Raw genomic sequence first — 9,105 nt, forward strand, 5'->3', positions numbered from 1 at the left:
AAGTGGTTGACGAAGTCATCCACAGAGAGAGAGGAGGTGGGGGGGGGGGGAGGAGGATTCAGGAGGGAGGAAAATGTGGCAAAGAGCTTCCTAGGGTTAGAGGCAGATGCTTGGAATTTAGAGTGGTAGAAGGTGGCCTTAGCAGCAGAAACAGATGAAGAAAATGTAGAGAGGAGGGAGTGAAAAGATGCCAGGTCGGTAGGGAGTTTAGTTTTCTTCCATTTCCGCTCCGCTGCCCGGAGCTCTGTTCTGTGAGCTCGCAGTGAGTCATCAAGCCACGGAGCTGGGGGGGAGGACCGAGCCGGCCGGGAGGATAGGGGACACAGAGAGTCAAAGGATGCAGAAAGGGAGGAGAGGAGGGTTGAGGAGGCAGAATCAGGAGATTGGAGGGAGAAGGATTGAGCAGAGGGAAGAGATGATAGGATGGAAGAGGAGAGAGTAGTGGGAGAGAGAGAGCGAAGGTTGCGGCGGCGCATTACCATCTGTGTAGGGGCAGAGTGAGTAGTGTGGGAGGAGAGCGAGAGAGAAAAGGAAACAAAGTAGTGGTCGGAGACTTGGAGGGGAGTTGCAGTGAGATTAGTAGAGGAGCAGCATCTAGTGAAGATGAGGTCAAGCGTATTGCCTGCCTTGTGAGTAGGGGGGGACGGTGAGAGGGTGAGGTCAAAAGAGGAGAGGAGTGGAAAGAAGGAGGCAGAGAGAAATGAGTCAAACGTGGACATAGGGAGGTTGAAATCCCCCAAAACTGTGAGGGGTGAGCCATCCTCAGGAAAGGAACTTATCAAGGCGTCAAGCTCGTTGATGAACTCTCCAAGGGAACCTGGAGGGCGATAGATGACAAGGATATTAAGCTTAAATGGGTTAGTGACTGTGACAGCATGGAATTCAAATGAGGAGATAGACAGATGGGTTAGGGGAAAAATTGAGAATGTCCACTTGGGAGAGATGAGGATTCCTGTACCACCACCCCTCTGACCAGATGCTCTCGGGGTATGCGAGAACACATGGTCAGACGAGGAGAGAGCAGTAGGAGTAGCCGTGTTTTCAGTGGTGATCCATGTTTCCGTCAGCGCCAGGAAGTCGAGGGACTGGAGGTTGGCATAGGCTGGGATGAAGTCAGCTTTGTTGGCAGCAGAACGGCAGTTCCAGAGGCTGCCTGCGACCTGGAACTCCAGGTGAGGGGTGCGAGCAGGGACCACCAGGTTGGAGAGGCAGCAGCCGCGCGATGTTGTGCGTTGTTTGTGTAGCCTGTGCAGAGACGAGAGAACAGGGATAGGCAGAGGCATAGTTGACAGGCTGTAGCAAATGGCTACAAAAATGCAGAGGAGATCGGAATGAAATGAGCTAAGCATCTGGGAGAGGAGAGAGGGGGGCCTCCCTCACCAAAAACTTCTACCTCAGAAACTAAAATTGTTTCACTGAACAGTTGTTCAATGTTTAAAGGAATAAACTCAAACCCACTTTATTCAGCTAGCCAACTATGACACCATAGCTGACTAGCATGCTAGCATCCAATAACACACAGTTTAACACACAGTTAAGCACAAATACTCACAACAAAACACCAATAGTGTGTTAACTAGCTAACCAGCATGCCAGCATCCAGTAACACACAGCCAAGCACAAACACTTGGTCACAGCAAACCACCAATAGTGTGATAACACACTAAACAGATCATTCGTGTCTGTGTCAAGTTCCTTTCATGACGCAGCAATGATTCAACATTGGCTAGCTAGGACAAGTATATTGTAATTAGCTGCTACCGTACCGTTCGCTGGTCGTGCTGGGTAGCTAGGTCGTGCTGGGTAGCTAGCAATGGCCACTGTGTTGGCTTTGTTTTAAGAACGGCTAGCTAGCTAGCTTCGTGCTACACCCGGCACACAATGGCTACTGTGTTGACTCTGACTCTGTTCGAAAAAACGGCTAATTAGCTCGCTTCGTGCTACAGCCGGCACGGCGGAAGACACTGCCAAGACACAGTAGCTACCCACGATACCTAGCTATGACGCCGTAGCTGACTAGCAAGCTAGCATCCATTAACACACAATTAGCACCAATACTTGGTTACAACAAACTGCCAAGAGTGTGTTAGCACACTAAACAGATGATTCATGTCCGTGTCTAGTTCCTTACATAACGCAGAACGCAGCAAAAATTAAACGTTGGCTAGAAGCACATTTAACAGTGGGACAGCTAATCGTTACCAGTAGCTACCCGCTAGCTAGCTAGCCTCGTGCTTCGATACTAACCTACAATAACCTACGGAAACCTACAACAACAACAATACTAACCTATAATAAATACAATACCTAACTACAACTAACTACCAACCTACGATCTAATGCATGGTTAAGCTATACTCAACACCAAATGAGAAGTTTGCTTACCTCCAGCTAGAGAGCTAGAGAGCTAGAGAAAAACACGTCCTCTCCCGACTGCTGCTCTTCACCTGTCTCCATGTCTCCTATATCTTTATTAAACCCTCATGTCTCCAATATCTTTATTAAACCCTCATGTCTCCATGTCTCCTATATCTTTATTAAACCCTCATGTCTCCATGTCTCCTATATCTTTATTAAACCCTCATGTCTCCAATATCTTTATTAAACCCTCATGTCTCCCATATCTTTATTAAACCCTCATGTCTCCATGTCTCCTATATCTTTATTAAACCCTCATGTCTCCATGTCTCCTATATCTTTATTAAACCCTCATGTCTCCATGTCTCCTATATCTTTATTAAACCCTCATGTCTCCATGTCTCCTATATCTTTATTAAACCCTCATGTCTCCAATATCTTTATTAAACCCTCATGTCTCCATGTCTCCTATATCTTTATTAAACCCTCATGTCTCCATGTCTCCTATATCTTTATTAAACCCTCATGTCTCCAATATCTTTATTAAACCCTCATGTCTCCTATATCTTTATTAAACCCTCATGTCTCCATGTCTCCTATATCTTTATTAAACCCTCATGTCTCCATGTCTCCTATATCTTTATTAAACCCTCATGTCTCCATGTCTCCAATATCTTGATTAAACCCTCATGTCTCCATGTCTCCTATATCTTTATTAAACCCTCATGTCTCCATGTCTCCTATATCTTTATTAAACCCTCATGTCTCCATGTCTCCTATATCTTTATTAAACCCTCATGTCTCCAATATCTTTATTAAACCCTCATGTCTCCTATATCTTTATTAAATCCTCATGTCTCCAATATATTTATTAAACCCTCATGTCTCCATGTCTCCTATATCTTTATTAAACCCCCATGTCTCCTATATCTTTATTAAACCCTCATGTCTCCATGTATCCTATATCTTTATTAAACCCTCATGTCTCCTATATCTTTATTAAACCCTCATGTATCCTATATCTTTATTAAACCCTCATGTCTCCTATATCTTTATTAAACCCTCATGTCTCCTATATCTTTATTAAACCCCCATGTCTCCTTGTCTCCTATATCTTTATTAAACCCTCATGTCTCCATGTCTCCTATATCTTTATTAAACCCTCATGTCTCCATGTCTCCTATATCTTTATTAAACCCTCATGTCTCCATGTCTCCTATATCTTTATTAAACCCTCATGTCTCCATGTCTCCTATATATTTATTAAACCCTCATGTCTCCATGTCTCCTATATCTTTATTAAACCCCCATGTCTCCATGTCTCCTATATCTTTATTAAACCCTCATGTCTCCATGTCTCCTATATCTTTATTAAACCCTCATGTCTCCATGTCTCCTATATCTTTATTAAACCCTCATGTCTCCATGTCTCCTATATCTTTATAAAACCCTCGTGTCTCCATGTCTCCTAAATCTTTATTATACCCTCATGTCTCCTATATCTTTATTAAACCCTCATGTCTCCTATATCTTTATTAAACCCTCATGTCTCCATGTCTCCTATATCTTTATTAAACCCTCATGTCTCCATGTCTTCTATATCTTTATTAAACCCCCATGTCTCCTTGTCTCCTATATCTTTATTAAACCCTCATGTCTCCATGTCTCCAATATCTTTATTAAACCCTCATGTCTCCATGTCTCCTATATCTTTATTAAACCCTCATGTCTCCATGTCTCCTATATCTTTATTAAACCCTCATGTCTCCATGTCTCCAATATCTTTATTAAACCCCCATGTCTCCTTGTCTCCTATATCTTTATTAAACCCTCATGTCTCCATGTCTCCTATTTCTTTATTAAACCCTCATGTCTCCATGTCTCCTATATCTTTATTAAACCCTCATGTCTCCATGTCTCCTATATCTTTATTAAACCCTCATGTCTCCATGTCTTCTATATCTTTATTAAACCCTCATGTCTCCTATATCTTTATTAAACCCTCATGTCTCCATGTCTCCTATATCTTTATTAAACCCTCATGTCTCCATGTCTCCTATATCTTTATTAAACCCTCATGTCTCCATGTCTTCTATATCTTTATTAAACCCCCATGTCTCCTTGTCTCCTATATCTTTATTAAACCCTCATGTCTCCATGTCTCCTATATCTTTATTAAACCCTCATGTCTCCATGTCTCCAATATCTTTATTAAACCCTCATGTCTCCATGTCTCCTATATCTTTATTAAACCCTCATGTCTCCATGTCTCCTATATCTTTATTAAACCCCCATGTCTCCTATATCTTTATTAAACCCTCATGTCTCCATGTCTCCTATATCTTTATTAAACCCTCATGTCTCCAATATCTTTATTAAACCCTCATGTCTCCTATATCTTTATTAAACCCTCATGTCTCCAATATCTTTATTAAACCCTCATGTCTCCATGTCTCCTATATCTTTATTAAACCATCATGTCTCCATGTCTCCTATATCTTTATTAAACCCTCATGTCTCCATGTCTCTAATATCTTTATTAAACCCTCATGTCTCCTATATCTTTATTAAACCCTCATGTCTCCATGTCTCCTATATATTTATTAAACCCTCATGTCTCCATGTCTCCTATATCTTTATTAACCCCCCATGTCTCCTATATCTTTATTAAACCCTCATGTCTGCTATATCTTTATTAAACCCTCATGTCTCCATGTCTCCTATATCTTTATTAAACCCTCATGTCTCCGTGTCTCCTATATATTTATTAAACCCTCATGTCTTCAATATCTTTATTAAACCCTCATGTCTCCATGTCTCCTATATCTTTATTAAACCCTCATGTCTCCATGTCTCCTATATCTTTATTAAACCATCATGTCTCCTATTTCTTTATTAAACCCTCATGTCTCCATGTCTCCTATATCTTTATTAAACCCTCATGTCTCCATGAGTCCTATATCTTTATTAAACCCTCATGTCTCCTAAATCTTTATTAAACCCTCATGTCTCCCATATCTTTATTAAACCCTCATGTCTCCATGTCTCCTATATCTTTATTAAACCCTCATGTCTCCATGTCTCCTATATCTTTATTAAACCCTCATGTCTCCATGTCTCCTATATCTTTATTAAACCCTAATGTCTCCATGTCTCCTATATCTTTATTAAACCCTCATGTCTCCATGTCTCCTATATCTTTATTAAACCCTCATGTCTCCTATATCTTTATTAAACCCTCATGTCTCCTATATCTTTATTAAACCATCATGTCTCCATGTCTCCTATATCTTTATTAAACCCTCATGTCTCCATGTCTCCAATATCTTTATTAAACCCTCATGTCTCCTATATCTTTATTAAACCCTCATGTCTCCTATATCTTTATTAAACCCTCATGTCTCCATGTCTCCTATATCTTTATTAAACCCTCATGTCTCCATGTCTGATATATCTTTATTAAACCCTCATGTCTCCATGTCTCCTATATCTTTATTAAACCCTCAGTGTAATAATAATAGTATAGTATACTGTATAATAGTTCAGTGTAATAATACTATAGTATACTGTATAATAGTTCAGTGTAATAATAATAGTATAGTATACTGTATAATAGTTCAGTGTAATAATAGTGTAGTATACTGTATAATTTTTCAGTGTAATAATAATAGTATAGTATACTGTATAATAGTTCAGTGTAATAATAGTATAGTATACTGTATAATAGTTCAGTGTAATAATAGTATAGTATACTGTATAATAGTTCAGTGTAATAATAATAGTATAGTATACTGTATAATAGTTCAGTGTAATGATACTATAGTATACTGTATAATAGTTCAGTGTAATAATAATAGTATAGTATACTGTATAATAGTTCAGTGCAATAATAGTGTAGTATACTGTATAATAGTTCAGTGTAATAATAATAGTAAAGTATACTGTATAATAGTTCAGTGTAATAATAGTATAGTATACTGTATAATAGTTCAGTGTAATAATAATAGTATAGTATACTGTATAATAGTTCAGTGTAATAATAATAGTATAGTATACTGTATAATAGTTCAGTGTAATAATAGTATAGTATACTGTATAATAGTTCAGTGTAATAATAGTATAGGATACTGTATAATAGTTCAGTGTAATAATAATAGTATAGTATACTGTATAATAGTTCAGTGTAATAATAATAGTATAGTATACCGTATAATAGTTCAGTGTAATAATAATAGTATAGTATACCGTATAATAGTTCAGTGTAATAATAATAGTATAGTATACTGTATAATAGTTCAGTGTAATAATAATAGTATAGTATAATGTATAATAGTTCAGTATAATAATTGTATAGTATACTGAATAATAATTCAGAGTAATAATAATAGTATAGTATACTGTATAATAGTTCAGTGTAATAATAGTATAGTATACTGTATAATAGTTCAGTGTAGTAATAATAATAGTATAGTATACTGTATAATAGTTCAGTGTAATAATAATAGTATAGTATACTGTATAATAGTTCAGTATAATAATTGTATAGTATACTGAATAATAATTCAGAGTAATAATAATAGTATAGTATACTGTATAATAGTTCAGTGTAATAATAGTATAGTATACTGTATAATAGTTCAGTGTAGTAATAATAATAGTATAGTATACTGTATAATAGTTCAGTGTAATAATAGTATAGTATACTGTATAATAGTTCAGTGTAATAATAGTATAGTATACTGTATAATAGTTCAGTGTAATAATAGTATAGTATACTGTATAATAGTTCAGTGTAATAATAGTATAGTATACTGTATAATAGTTCAGTGTAATAATAGTATAGTATACTGTATAATAGTTCAGTGTAATAATAGTATAGTATACTGTATAATAGTTCAGTGTAATAATAATAGTATAGTATACTGTATAATAGTTCAGTGTAATAATACTATAGTATACTGTATAATAGTTCAGTGTAATAATAATAGTATAGTATACTGTATAATAGTTCAGTGTAATAATAGTGTAGTATACTGTATAATAGTTCAGTGTAATAATAATAGTATAGTATACTGTATAATAGTTCAGTGTAATAATAGTATAGTATACTGTATAATAGTTCAGTGTAATAATAATAGTATAGTATACTGTATAATAGTTCAGTGTAATAATAATAGTATAGTATACTGTATAATAGTTCAGTGTAATAATAGTATAGTATACTGTATAATAGTTCAGTGTAATAATAGTATAGTATACTGTATAATAGTTCAGTGTAATAATAATAGTATAGTATACTGTATAATAGTTCAGTGTAATAATAATAGTATAGTATACTGTATAATAGTTCAGTGTAATAGTAATAGTATAGTATACCGTATAATAGTTCAGTGTAATAATAATAGTATAGTATACTGTATAATAGTTCAGTGTAATAATAATAGTATAGTATACTGTATAATAGTTCAGTGTAATAATATAGTATAGTATACTGTATACTAGTTCAGTGTAACAATAGTATAGTATACTGTATACTAGTTCAGTGTAACAATAGTATAGTATACTGTATAATAGTTCAGTGTAATAATAGTATAGTATACTGTATAATAGTTCAGTGTATTAATAGTATAGTATACTGTATAATAGTTCAGTGTAATAATAGTATAGTATACTGTATAATAGTTCAGTGTAATAATAGTATAGTATACTGTATAATATTTCAGTGTAATAATAGTATAGTATACTGTATAATAGTTCAGTGTAATAATAGTATAGTATACTGTATAATAGTTCAGTGTAATAATAGTATAGTATACTGTATAATAGTTCAGTGTAATAATAGTATAGTATACTGTATAATAGTTCAGTGTAATAATAATAGTATAGTATACTGTATAATAGTTCAGTGTAATAATAATAGTATAGTATACTGTATAATAGTTCAGTGTAATAATAGTATAGTATACTGTATAATAGTTCAGTGTAATAATAGTATAGCATACTGTATAATAGTTCAGTGTAATAATAGTATAGTATACTGTATAATAGTTCAGTGTAATAATAGTGTAGTATACTGTATAATAGTTCAGTGTAATAATAGTATAGTATACTGCATAATAGTTCAGTGTAATGATAGTATAGTATACTGTATAATAGTTCAGTGTAATAATAGTATAGTATACTGTATAATAGTTCAGTGTAATAATAATAGTATAGTATACTGTATAATAGTTCAGTGTAATAATAGTATAGTATACTGTATAATAGTTCAGTGTAATAATAGTATAGTATACTGTATAATAGTTCAGTGTAATAATAATAGTATAGTATACTGTATAATAGTTCAGTGTAATAATAATAGTATAGTATACTGTATAATAGTTCAGTGTAATAATAGTATAGTATACTGTATAATAGTTCAGCGTAATAATAGTATAGTATACTGTATAATAGTTCAGTGTAATAATAATAGTATAGTATACTGTATAATAGTTCAGTGTAATAATAGTATAGTATACAGTGTAATAATAGTATAGTATACTGTATAATAGTTCAGTGTAATAATAGTATAGTATACTGTATAATAGTTCAGTGTAATAATAGTATACTGTATAATAGTTCAGTGTAATAATAGTATAGTATACTGTATAATAGTTCAGTGTAATAATAGTATAGTATACTGTATAATAGTTCAGTGTAATAATAGTGTAGTATACTGTATAATAGTTCAGTGTAATAATAGTATAG

The sequence above is a fragment of the Coregonus lavaretus genome (assembly GCF_964263955.1).
Source record: "Coregonus lavaretus genome assembly, contig: HAP1_SCAFFOLD_2374, whole genome shotgun sequence".
Taxonomy (NCBI): domain Eukaryota; kingdom Metazoa; phylum Chordata; class Actinopteri; order Salmoniformes; family Salmonidae; genus Coregonus; species Coregonus lavaretus.